Below are 14139 nucleotides of genomic sequence, written 5' to 3' on the forward strand. Positions count from 1 at the left end.
TTTGGTGAAAGACTCAAAATTCCAGCCACCACTTTAAATTACTCATCTCCCAGTATATGGGCCTTGCATGGCTACATAAGCTTTTTCTCCTGTTAATCTTTCTTCTCCCAGTTTAATTTCCAGGCCTCACTACAAGAACATATGAGGCTAGAGGAAATGTTTCGCCTCCCTGTCAGTATTTTCCAAAACTGAAATACATAATCTCAAGATAAAATAAAGCACATAATATTTTGGTAAACAGCCTTCTGCCAAATCATCACACAAGGGAAAGTAAAATAGATAGCCTTCCCAGAGTTACAGAGTTTCGGATATAATCTCATGGATATTCAGAATAATCTAGCATGATATCCATGTGATAGGGGTAACAAGTAGTAATGCACATTAATTCACTGCCTGCTTCAGTTGTTGGCCTTCTAAGCTTTCCCAATGCCTGAGCCTTTTGTGATGGTTGTGATTAAAAGTGAGACAAAGAATTGGTGAAACCACCTCTAGATTTCCCTCAGAAGAGAGTGCACATGAGGTGAGCTGAAAGCAGCAGCGAGCCTAGGGGAGGGAGAAAAGAGGGAAAGAGGATGCGATGAGGGGACAGGAGAAAGAAGAGAGAGAGAGAGAGAGAGAGAGAAAGTGGAAGTTTGACAGATGACTGGGATATTGGAGGGAAAGAAATGGCTTTGGCATACAGAGTTCAAAAGTGAGATAATAAAAGGTAAATTAAGAGCAGAATTTACAGTTTATAAGTGCATGAATGTAATTCCTTGTCATCTCTCAAGGACACCAGTAAAGAATGAAGTTGTCTTTTATTCCATTAATATATTTTATAGGCTGGAGCAATAGCACAGTGGGTAGGGCGTTTGCCTTGCACGCAACCAACCTGGGTTTGATTCCTCCGCCCCTCTCGGAGAGCCCGGCAAGCTACCGAGAGTATCTTGCCCGCACAGCAGAGCCTGGTAAGCTACCCATGGCGTATTCGATATGCCAGAAACGGTAACAACAAGTCTCACAATGGAGACTTTACTGGTGCCCGCTCGAGCAATGGAACAATGACAGGATGACAGTGCTACTATATATATATATATATATTTATATATATATATACACACATATATATACACACACATATATATACACATATATATATAAATACATATAGAAACTTTTTTTTTAAAAAAAAAGCTTGCTATTATGCTTAGCTGACCATGAGGCAACTTTGTTTCATAAAAACAACAAGAACATATGAGGTAATGATTCTTACTTCCTAATTGTTTGGGGCTGAAGTAACTTCCCAGGGTCAGAGACCAGGGCCCCGAATTCAGTCCTGACTGCAGAACTCAGCTCTTCCCATTTGACCACACTGCCCATGCTTCATCATCTCCAGAAATCTGAATTGATGCAATAATGCCGAATCTATTTTCTGTGGAAACTCCTGTTAAGAAAATATAGAAAACTATTTGTTGTTGTGTATGTTTATTCCTAAATACACTGCTTCCAATTACCCTCTTTTACCTCCCCCCACCCCTCCCCTTCTTTCTTCTCATGTTACACACACAATCTCTCTGAAAAGAACACACTTCAACTCTGGTTCTGGTGGATAACAAATTCTCAAACAGCAGAGCGGAAGAACGAGGAACAAATGCCCTGAAGAACACAAAGGAAGCAATCACACTCTCCTTGAGAGTTAGTCCAAGCCTGGCTTCTCACTGCAGCGTGTTTCAGTGGGTGGCTTTAGGATGGTACTTAACTTCCCTCAGCTCAGTTTCCTCACAAGTCATGTAGGACTAGGAGCATCTCTAGGCATGTTGGAAGAAATAGATGCAGGAGAAGACAGATAAGGTAATTAGCACAGTTTGTCTGATAGCATAGGTTTGTTAAATAACAAATTCTTTTTTTTATTATTAGTTTATTTTTAATTAGAGAGTCATCATGAGGGTACAGTTGCAGATCCATACATCTTTGTGCTCATGTTTCCCCCATACAAAGTTCGATAACCCATCCCTTCACCAGTGCCCATTCTCCACCACCCGTAAACCCAACATCCCTCCCCCCCTCCCCAGTCCCGTCTCCCCCCACCCCACCCTGCCACTATGGCAGGGAATTCCCTTTTGTTCTCTCTCTCTGATTAGGTGTTGTGGTTTGCAATAAAGGTGTTGAGTGGCCATTGTGTTCAGTCTCTAGTCTGTATTCAGCCTGCATCACCCTTCCCCCACATGACCTCCAACCACATTTTACTGGGTGGTCCCTTCCCTGAGTTATCCAGAATGAGAGACCAGCCTCCAAGCCATGGAAACAATCTCCTGGTACTTATTTCTACTATTCTTGGGCGTTAGTCTTATAGTCTATTATTCTATATTCCACAGATGAGTGCAATCTTTCTATGTCTGTCTCTCTCTTTCTGACTTATTTCACTTAGCATGATACTTTCCATGTTGATCCACTTATATGCAAACGTCATGACCTCATTTTTTCTAACAGCTGCATAGTATTCCATTGTATAGATGTACCAGAGTTTCTTCAACCAGTCATCTGTTCTAGGGTCACCACTGTTTACAATAGCCAGAATCTGGATAAATAACAAATTCTTGATGAATATGTACACTTAAGCACAGCTCTGGCCTCTTGCTCCCTTGGTCCACACTATTATTGTTCACTTTGTGTTTTGTCCAACCATAGCCCTACCTTCTTTCGGAGCTCGTGACTTGGCATAAAGGAAGAAAACTCTCTCTCCTTCTGGCTGGTAAGTTAGAGGGCACGTGGTCAGCCTGTTTATGGAGTTCACTTCTTACTGCCCCTGAGTCCTCCTTCAATACCCAGGACTGGTGTCTGCCTACATCAGGGACTTCATCAATCCATCCTTTACAGAGGATTCTTGGGAACAGACTAGACAGGATCTAATGTCACCAACTTGTCACATACCTTCAGTATCCCATGATCTAAACATCTCAGATGCAGGGGACACACACACACACACACACACACACACACACACACACACACACACAACTACCACAGACCGGAATCCACCTTGCCCTTTTGGATCAGACTATCATCCCTGAAAAGATTTGGGTTCTGAGACCCTGATTTGTTGTTATCAAAGACTAGCTCATAGAAGCAGAGCGTTTTCTTCCATTCACAGGCCGAGTAGAAAACTTCTCTCCCTGAAATGTTAAGGCTACCCTAAGATGCCATGAGATGCTCAATGGCAAGTCTCTAGCTTCTCTACCTTGTTTCCATCATTACTCAGCGCAAAAGTCCTTAAGTATGGGCCAAAAGTCCCCTTCAAGGGCTTTCCTTGCTTCAGACTACTGTATTGGGTCCTTTATCTTTCCTTCCTTCCTTCCTTCCTTCCTTCCTTCCTTCCTTCCTTCCTTCCTTCCTTCCTTCCTTCCTTCCTTCCTTCCTTCCTCCTCTCTCTTCCTCTTTCTCTCTTTCTGTTTCTCTCTTTCTTCCTTCCTTCCTTCCATTTGGGACTGAGAACTTTGAGAGGCATTCATGTGAAGAGGGTGGGTGGAGCCCTCGTGAATTGAATTAGTACCCATAGAAGAGGCCAGGGAGCCAGCTTACATCAGGAAGATGGTCAGCCACTCAGGAAGGGAGCTCTCACTAGGTTTCACCTAACAGATCCTCTTTGCCATTCTCTTTTGCCGCCAGATCTGTGAACAATGTCGTTCCATATCGGGTACTAAGATATAGAAACCCTAAAATTCTAAAGACATGATGATCTCTTTAGAGTTTTTACAGGGGTAGACATTAAAGCTCATCCACCAAGTATGGGCTGCTTGTACTTCTTTTATAGTCTATTAGGGATTTACACTATAAAATAATGGGGTAAAGTCTAAAGAAGCTATTCATGGCTATGGCTGAATTAAGCAGTTATTAGCTGAATTCCACATAATTGACTAAATTCACAAAAGAATTATTACTTGATAGTAAAGATATTTACTATCTGGTCCCTTGTAGCAAAGGCTTACCACCAACATTTGGGTGTAGAGTCATCAGAAATAATATGGGACACCCAGCTAAAATTTTTATTAGATAGAAAATAAGAAATTTTAATGTCTCATAAATGACACGAAACATACTCACAATAAACACATTTACTGTTCATGTGAAATTTGAGGATAACTGGAAAAACTGTATTATGTATTTGTTTGATCTGAAGGGCCACACCTGAAGGTGAGAAAGAGTATTCATGGCTTTATTCAGAGAAGTGACCCTTGGTGGTAATTGAGACCGTGTGTAATGCCAGGGATTTGAACTGGGGTGAGCAGAAAGCAAGGTAAGTGACAACTCCACCCCACAACTTTTTTTAAAATTTTTTTTAAAAGAATTTCTGTTTAAAACACAGAATTTATTAAAAGATTCTTTTAGGTACCCACAAGCTATACTTTTTATTTGCAGATTTGTTCATCTAACCATAACTAGAATTTGGTTATTTGGCCACAGAAAGGACAGATCAAGATCCTGGTCTTCTAACAAAGCAGGAAATTGTCCTGAGAAGTTCATCATGGAACTTGTAGTTTCTTCAGGTCAGCACTGCATATTTTTGACACAACCATTTTAATTTTGAACTCGATTCAAAGGCCTTTGGAGTGGTAAAGTCTGCTTAAATAGTTAATGTATGAGTGATTTGAAAAGTATTGAAGCATGTTTCAGAAGATATCATACTCTCGGCTCCATAAAATATAGTCTTGCTTTTATATTAAAATAGTAGGAATGCATTCTTAGTACACATTTTTCAAGTGCTTTTCCTTGTACCCTATCAATAGCTTTTGATACTTTCCATATTAATTTTTTACAGTAACCAGAAATAAAAATTTAATTTACAACATTTGCACAGGTAATAGCAAAATCCACTTAAGAGAAGTCAACTCTCATATATCTTACTCAATAAATTAAGTCAAAATTAAGCTTCCGCAAAAGCTGTTTTTGGCTTCTTCTTCATTTGCGTGGAGTGCAAGCACTTTGTTTTTCTGTAGAGACTAAAAAGAAATTTCTCTTCAGCCAAACATGAGTACACTTATGTAAGATGCAGGTAAGTTCTCCATTACCATCTGGGCCCTGGGCCGTTAATATTTGATGCACTCCTCATCATCTCTGTTTGTGTAATTTGTCAACGCCCAACAGGTCCTGTGCCAGCTATGCATTAAAACTATTTTCAAAATATGTCATTGTCAGCCCTTGGCATACTCATTACTTATTAAGATAAGAGGCCGGGTGAGGCGAGCAGGAGGTGGCTTGCTTACTTAAACACACTTGACTTAACTGCAGGGGAATCGAGCCATCTTGAAGGTCCAGGGAGGAAAAGGTGATAGGGACTCCATCCCCTCTTTTGGGGGGCTAAATCGAAAAGACTGAGATCCAGGGAGAGGAGGGGACTAGTTCCAGGTCATGCAAGTATTTTGTGGCAGAGCTAGAATTAGAGCTCAAGTTTCCATCCTAGTCTCCCTCCCAGCCTTCATCCCATTCTCCTCTATGAACAGAGTTGAAAACAGAGCACAACTTCCCAGATACGATCTCTTTGAAAACCTGTATCTAGAGTCATCTGCGGGGGCAACTGAAGCAGTGTTTTCCAAGTATGGAACATACTTCCAATGCTCTCAAGACAGTGTAAGATATTTAATGATTCTTTTTTAAATTTCAGTGATTTATTTGTTTTAACATATATCAACGTTATGGCAGGGGGGGATGTACCTCAAACCCATAAATAAGTAGAGGTTACTGATCAATCATAAATTGGGTTTGTATTTAAAATCCCTTTACACATAGTAATTGAAGTACACGTGCAATTAATGAAATATGTATGAATCTAATTTTAAAATCACTTTTCATAATCAACGTTGACTTTTTTTTTTCAACATTGACATTTTAAATATAGGAATTACCATTCTGCGACTGAAATGAAAATCCAGGGGGGTTCAAACCGAAAGAATAATAAAGGTGAAATTTGAAGGAACAATATTTAGGAGAATTCCAACTTTAATCCTTAATTAAATTTTATATAAGTTTTAATAGCAGTTTAAAAGCATAATATAATACTTATAGCAGTAAATATAAACATTGATGACCTAATACTTAGTAATATATCATATATACAAAATCAGAAAGTTTTAGAATAAAAGTTGTTAAAATGGTCCATGTTTTGCTTCGGTGCCTTATTTCTGAGACCCCAGTTGCCTACATACTCTTGTATTCCCCCAATAATTTTAGAAAATTTAAACCAAAACATTCGCATTGCTCTGGATCTATGTACTCACCACCCCTGGGATAGCTGAACTCTTTTGGAAGCCCAGGGCCTGCTTGACTTAGTCAATGAGTTGAAACAGTAGTAGTGGAATTTCCAGGCATCATTTACAAGTGGCAAGAGGTATTTGCAGCCCCAGTAGGCCAGCAGTGTATGCCTGTCAATCCATGCAAAACAAAGCTAACTATAGATTCTCAGGGTAATAATTGGTCAGGTGGGTGTTTGATTATAGAGGCAGCTTCAGAATCCTAATATTTTCTTTGTAGAGATTTCAAGACCAAACTAAGGTTGAGAACCGTAGATTTTTACAGACACACAAAGCAATAACAAGTGATTTAAAATATATGGGAACAATGTCGCTGGACTCTGGAGAACAGCTTTGTTTCATTACCTAATTAACCAACTACTAATTAATTAAAGGAAGCAGTAGCAAGCATTCAACATTTATTCATTCATTTAACAAATTTTAATTGCATGTCTTTTTTATGCTTTTAGGCTGAGTATATAATGGAGAATCATTATCTTCTTTATGGAACAAGCAAATATTGATGTCCTCGAACAGTGCAGAGTATATATGGAAATAAGAGAGCATTACACAGTGTGTGTGTGTTTATGTGTGTGTGCATGCAAGTATGGCTATATAGTATAGTATTTATATCACTGTAAGAGATGATAGAAGAGTTTGATGAGAGTAGGAATATTAATTTCTAACAATTATTTTGACCAATTGATTAGCCCAAGTTGCTTCATTATCACCAACTTGTGCAGGAGAGTCTCATCTCCACAAATATTTTGATTATTTTTAAATGTTTTACCAAAGTCATGAGTCCAGGTGAGATAAATTACTTTAGTAGAAAGATACAAAATACTGGATGAGTAGAGGTATGTGCGTCTTTGTTCCTTAAATCTGTAGATAGCAATTCCTGCATTTTAGTACATGATGACTTTTAATGCTGGCTGCCGTCTGCCTGCATATCAGCATCACCAGAGGGAAGGTAGGGTTCTATGGCTAAATCAAGAAAACTGAGAGGTTTCATTGATGTGTCTCTTACTCTGGTAAGAATGACCCGGCAGGTACAACTTCACCATGTCCATCTGGGGTAAAAGAGGACAATAGAGAACATGGAAGGACTGGAAGGTTATATTGAGCAATGGTGTAGCTACCTGTGACATTTGGCAGGAAGTCTCTAGAGGAGATGGATAGAGAGTCAAGTGGCCAGGTAAAGTGCGGCCCTCTTTAGTGCATTGTGGAATTAAGGAAAGACTAGAGTGGGAGTATATAATTATTTGAAAACAAATAGTGTGCCAGGAGTGGAAACAATCAGTTTCCAGGCTGCCTTTCTAGAAGCAAGGTAACCACCAGCTGACCATATAAGTGAACCTTAATATGAAAAAACTTAGAAGAAGTTTGACTGCACCCAGTGATCCTACCAGAATTCAAGAACCCAGGCCAGTCTTGGTTCCATACACAATCTGGGCCTTTATAAAGTTCCTGGTCCAGAGAGACAGTACAGTGGGTAAAGCATTTGCCATGCACACAGCTGACTCAGTTTTCAGTTTTGTTTTTTTTTTTATCTCTGATACCCCATTGGTTCCCTGAGCACTAAATGAAGTGATCCTGGAGTACAGAGCAGTAAGCTCTGTGAGGAAGGAAAGAAGGAAGGAAGGAAGGAAGGAAGGAAGGAAGGAAGGAAGGAAGGAAGGAAGGAAGGAAGGAAGGAAGGAAGGAAGGAAGGGAGGGAGGGAGGGAAGAAAGGAAGGAAGGAAGGAAGGAAGGAAGGAAGGAAGGAAGGAAGGAAGGAAGGAAGGAAGGAAGGAAGGAAGGAAGGAAGGAAGGAAGGGAGGGAGGGAGGGAGGGAGGGAGGGAGGGAAGAGGGAGGGAGGGATGGAGGGAGGAAAGGGAGGGAGGGAGGGAGGAAGGAAGGAAGGAAGGAAGGAAGGGAGGAAGGAAGGGAGGGAGGGAGGGAGGGAGGAAAGGAAAGAGGGAGGAAGGAAGGAAGGAGGAAGGGAGAAAGGGAGGAAGGGAGGGGGAAGGAAGGAAAGGAGGAAGGGAGAAAGGGAGGAAGGGAGGGAGGAAGGAAGGAAAGGAGGAAGGTAGGAGGGAGGAAGGAAGGAAGGAAGGAATGAAGGAAGGAAGGAAGGAAGGAAGGAAGGAAGGAAGGAAGGAAGGAAGGAAGGAAGGAAGGAAGGAAGGAAGGAAGGAAGGAAGGAAGGAAGAAGGGAGGGAGGGAGGGAGTGAGGAAGGATGAAGGGAGGAAGGGAGGGAGGGAGGAAGGAAGGAAGGAAGGAAGGAAGGAAGGAAGGAAGGAAGGAAGGAAGGAAGGAAGGAAGGAAGGAGGGAGGGGGGGGGAGGGAGGGAGGGAGGAAGGGAGGAAGGGAGGGAGGAAGGAAGGAAGGAGGGAGGGAGGGAGGAAGGGAGGAAGGGAGGGAGGGAGGAAGGAAGGAAGGAAGGAAGGAAGGAAGAAGGAGGAAGGAAGGAAGGAAGGAAGGAAAGAAGGGAGGGAGGGAGGGAGGGAGGAAGGGAGGAAGGGAGGGAGAGAAGGAGGAAGGAAGGAAGGAAGGAAGAAGGAAGGAAGGAAGGAAGGAAGGAAGGAAGGAAGGAAGGAAGGAAGGAAAGGAGGGAGGGAGGGAAGAAAGGAAAGAGGGAGGAAGGAAGGAATGAAGGAGGAAGGGAGAAAGGGAGGAAGGGAGGGGAAGGAAGGAAAGGAGGAAGGGAGAAAGGGAGGAAGGGAGGGAGGAAGGAAGGAAAGGAGGAAGGTAGGAGGGATGAAGGAAGGAAGGAAGGAAGGAAGGAAGGAAGGAAGGAAGGAAGGAAGGAAGGAAGGAAGGAAGGAAGAAGGGAGGGAGGGAGGAAGGGAGGGAGGAAGGAAGGAAGGAAGGAAGGAAGGAAGGAAGGAAGGAAGGAAGGAAGGAAGGAAGGAAGGAAGGAAGGAAGGAAAGAGGGAGGGAGGGAGGAAGGGAGGAAAGGAGGGAGGAAGGAAGGAAGGAAGGAAGGAAGGAAGGAAGGAAGGAAGGAAGGAAGGAAGGAAGGAAGGAAGGAAGAGGAAGGAAGGAAGGAAAGGAGGAAGGGAGAAAGGGAGGAAGGGAGGGAGGAAGGAAGGAAGGAGGGAGGGAGGGAGGAAGGGAGGAAGGGAGGGAGGGAGGAAGGAAGGAAGGAAGGAAGGAAGGAAGGAAGGAAGGAAGGAAGGAAGGAAGGAAGGAAGGAAGGAAGGAAGGAAAGAAGGGAGGGAGGGAGGGAGGGAGGAAGGGAGGAAGGGAGGGAGAGAAGGAGGAAGGAAGGAAGGAAGGAAGGAAGGAAGGAAGGAAGGAAGGAAGGAAGGAAGGAAAGGAGGGAGGGAGGGAAGGAAGGAAAGAGGGAGGAAGGAAGGAATGAAGGAGGAAGGGAGAAAGGGAGGAAGGGAGGGGGAAGGGAAGGAAAGGAGGAAGGGAGAAAGGGAGGAAGGGAGGGAGGAAGGAAGGAAAGGAGGAAGGTAGGAGGGATGAAGGAAGGAAGGAAGGAAGGAAGGAAGGAAGGAAGGAAGGAAGGAAGGAAGGAAGGAAGGAAGGAAGGAAGGAAGGAAGGAAGAAGGGAGGGAGGGAGGAGGGAGGGAGGAAGGAAGGAAGGAAGGAAGGAAGGAAGGAAGGAAGGAAGGAAGGAGAAGAGGAGGGAGGGAGGAGGGAGGAATGGAGGGAGGAAGGAGGAAGGAAGGAAGGAAGGAAGGAAGGAAGGAAGGAAGGATGGATGGTTGGAAGGAAGGGAGGGAAGGGAGGGAGGGAGGGAGGGAGGGAGTGAGGAAGGATGAAGGGAGGAAGGGAGGGAGGGAGGAAGGAAGGAAGGAAGGAAGGAAGGAAGGAAGGAAGGAAGGAAGGAAGGGAAGGAAGGAAGGAGGGAGGGAGGGAGGGAGGGAGGGAGGATGGGAGGGAGGGAGGGAGGAAGGAAGGAAGGAGGGAGGGAGGGAGGAAGGGAGGGAGGAAGGAAGGAAGGAGGGAGGGAGGGAGGAAGGAAGGAAGGAAGAAAGGAAAGGAGGGAGGGAGGGAGGAAGGGAGGGAGGAAGGAAGGAAGGAGGGAGGGAGGGAGGAAGGAAGGAAGGAAGAAAGGAAAGGAGGAAGGAAGGGAGGGAGGGAGAGAGGAAGGGAAGAAGGGAGTGAGGGAGGGAAGAAGAGAGGGAGGGGAGGGAGGCAGGAAGCAAGGAGGAAGGAAGGGAAGAGGGAAGTACTCTTCACTGTTTGTTCTACCATGAAATTAGAGAAATTAGGTCACATCTACACATTATACATATAATTCTAGCTTTTTTTTTTTTTTGCTTAAATAACACCTAGGCATTGTTTCCTCCACTGAAATCTTGGCACACTCAAAATTACCCACGGGGCTTGGCACCAATTTCTTCCAAAGTCATAGAGATATTTGGGCCTCCTTCAATGAATCACAAATGATCTTAATGGAATCTAGAATGTTAAATCTGTTCCAGAAGGTTTTCAATTTACTTTGCCCAAACCCATCTAATGCTTAGGCCTTGTGCAATCTATTTCTTTAATAATAAAACTTGAAAATCAAAATCACTCCTTAATCCATGGGCTGCATAATGGATATTGTATTAACAGACTTGGGAACAACATTAGTTTCCTTTAGATCTATAAGACCTTTTGGATATCCAGGTACATTGTTGACAATAATATTTTACAACAATATTATTATTTTTTCTGAGCATTATGCCTCAATGTTGACTTAAAATAATCAGTAAACCATATTGCAAACACATGTGCTGTCTTTTGGGCTTTGTGGTTCCACTGATAAAGCACAGGCTGAGTAGATTTAGTGTAATTTTAAAGGACTCCTGTACTTTCAGACTGGCAAATGATCGATGCCTTCAAATTCAAGTGACTGACGTCATTAGATCCTATAAAAAAAAAAAGGCATCTTATTCTTTGAAACTTTTTAAAGGTTTTGTTGCCATGTCTGGCGGTGTTCAGGGGTAACCTCCTCTCCCTGGACTTGGAGAAGGCTTGGGGGACCACATGGGATGCTGTGAACTGAAGCTGGGTCAGGTGCATGCAAGGCAAGTTCCCGAACTGCTCTGCTATCTCTAAGTCTCCAAAACTTTGGATCAGTGTCTTGACTTTTCTAGCGATGAAAGTCTTAAATGACAACTCCCCAAAAAAGAGCGCTGTTCATGACACCTTGAAAATATGTTGCTTAGTGCTTCTACTTTCCTCAGTGATCTTAGCTCAGGCTTCTGAATAGTTTGTTGCAATTTCTACACCAGAACTTTCTGCTTTCTGGAGAATTAACTGTTTTACATCCTACCCCTTTTGCAACTTCCTCACCTCAACCTTTATGGAATTAAAGAAATTTAGGGACTCTCTTTCTCTCTTTGTGCTTTGGCTAAAGGAAATATCATGACTGGTATGACCTTCAATCCAGACTATGGCTACTTTCTTTTTTTTGTTATACTATTATTGCTGGAATTCAGGTTATAGTAGTATTAATGTTTATGGTTTTTATGTACAAATTTACTGCATACACCACCAATAGTGCCAACCCTCTACCAATATCCCCATGTTACTTCAGTCCATCTATTTTTTCCTCTACCCACCCCACACTAGTTAGTAATCTGTTTTGTAATTCAAGGTCAAGGATTTGACATAATTGAGTGTTGTGTATTCCCTTTATTTGTTTCTATATATATGAACTACAGATGTGTGAGACCATCTTTCATTTGTCCTTTCCCCTGTGACTAATTTTGCTTAACATAATATCTACCACTCCCCCCCTACAATGCAGCAAATGACTAAACGTCATCTTTTTATGGCTATATAGTATTCTATTGAGTATATATTCCACAAATTCCTTATTCATGCATCTTTGTTAAACATTTGGGTTGGATACTAGCCTGGATACTGTAGTAAGTGCTATAATGAGCAAAGGGGTGCATATGTATTTTCAAATTGATATTTTTATATTTAGGTATAAATGTGAAGAAGTTGTGGGTCACACGGGAGCTCTATTCTTAGTGTTTGGAGAAATCTCCATAATGTTTTCTATAGTTGCTGAACCAGGCAACAGTTATGCAGACAGTGAACACAGGATCCTTTTAAAACTCATCCCTGTGATCACTGATTATTTCCAGCCTTTTTGATACATGTCTCATTGGAATTTGTTTTCCAATTTTTATTTTATTAAAGCACCACGAGTTACAAAGTTATTGATAGTTGGGATTTTGACATACGATGTTACATCACTGATGGCACCACCAGTGTCAACTTCCCTTCATTAGTATTCCTGGATTCCCTCTCCTCCCCACCCTTCACCCCCCTCCTTAAGCCCCAACCTCAGCCAGCCATCTTGATAGAGACCTTTTATATTTGGTTATTAAAGTTTTTGTGTTATTTCTTTTTTTTTAATTTTATTGAATCACCATGTGGAGGGTTACATAGTTCTCAGGATTATGTCAGTTATACAATACTCAAACACCCTTCCCTTCACCAGTGCCCATATTCCATCACCAACCAGTCTACCTACCGCCCCCTCCCACCTTCCCAGTCCCCGCCCTTGTAAGTGGTAAGTTTCACTTCGTTTACGCTTTATCTTGATTACATTCCATGTTTCAACACACAACTCACTATTGTTGCTGGGGTTTACCCCCCCCAAAAGAAAAAGACAGTCCTATTGCCAAGGAAGCATTTGATTGTTCTCCATTGCTAAGAATATAGAGATATTAAGTCCCGCTGTTTGTTACATAACTTTTCTTTTTTCCCCCCTTGCCCCACACCACCGAGTTCACGCCTGTTTAGTAATCGCCATGCTGCCTGACAAAGGGAAAAAAAACGAAAAAGATGGTTATTTCCCGTCATCAGCAGGCGTGGGGCTCTGGCTTAGTTGATAGTCTAGTAGAGTGTCTGCAAGCAATTTCTGGAACCAAATGTAGTGCGCTGGTATCGGCTCCGGCTCGAGATTCCACCAGCATCCCACTGTTCCATGTACATAATTTTTCCCCTTATATCCCATTCCCACGCCACGAGGTCTGTGTTTGCTTAATGGACATCATACTATGGTTGACACCACGCCGCGTTTCTTCCCGAGAAAGAAGGATATTTCTTCTCAGCCGGCGTGGGGATATGGCTTAGTTCAGTCTATACAGATGGCTACCACTTTGATTGCCTTCAATATTTCAGCAAAAGACTTACTTTTCTTGTTAGGATCTCCCACAAAAGTCCGACCCGTTAAAAAGGAACCATTACATATTGCTGATGCTTAGATGACATTAGGTCACGCGGCCACGCGGTTTTGGGTTTCTGTATAAAATCCAGGGAAAGTACAACCAGAAATAACATCACTACAAACTTTTACCCTTTTATGGTGCTCATAAGATGGAGAAACCTAGAGAGAGCTTGCTCGGCGTCTCCATTTTGCTCTCAGAAAGCCGTGGCCCCTGTGCTGTGCTCAGGAGGAAGGGGTTGAGAGAGAGAGAGAGGTTAAAAGAATTGGGGAATGCCCAGCTTCCACTGTCGCAGCCCACCGTGGGGTCTCCGTTCCCATGCCGGAATTAGTTCAGTGGGCTGCTTGGAGTCCAAGGGCGCTCTTTTGGGCTCTTCCATCATGCTCGATCCGCAGCGGCACCAAAAGGGACCTGTGTTGTTATTTCTATGGATTCTTTTTTTTTCTCTGTGTGTGTGTGAGATGGGTGGGCGTGGGCAGAGGGGGAGTCTTACATGTGCAGCTCAGGACGTCCAGAAGTCCCGCCTGCTGAGTCTCAGCCTACCAAGCAGTTGGTTCAATGCAAGGGCCCAAGGATGTGGTTCCACTTGTGCCAGTGTTGTTGATGGCCTTGGACCCACCTCTGAGGCCCATATCTTGGAGAGTTCTGCCTATGTTCTCCTCAATATATTTTTTACCTTTATAAATATTTTTTTTTATTTCAAGA

This window comes from Sorex araneus, chromosome 8 (assembly GCF_027595985.1).
Source record: "Sorex araneus isolate mSorAra2 chromosome 8, mSorAra2.pri, whole genome shotgun sequence".
NCBI classification, from domain to species: domain Eukaryota; kingdom Metazoa; phylum Chordata; class Mammalia; order Eulipotyphla; family Soricidae; genus Sorex; species Sorex araneus.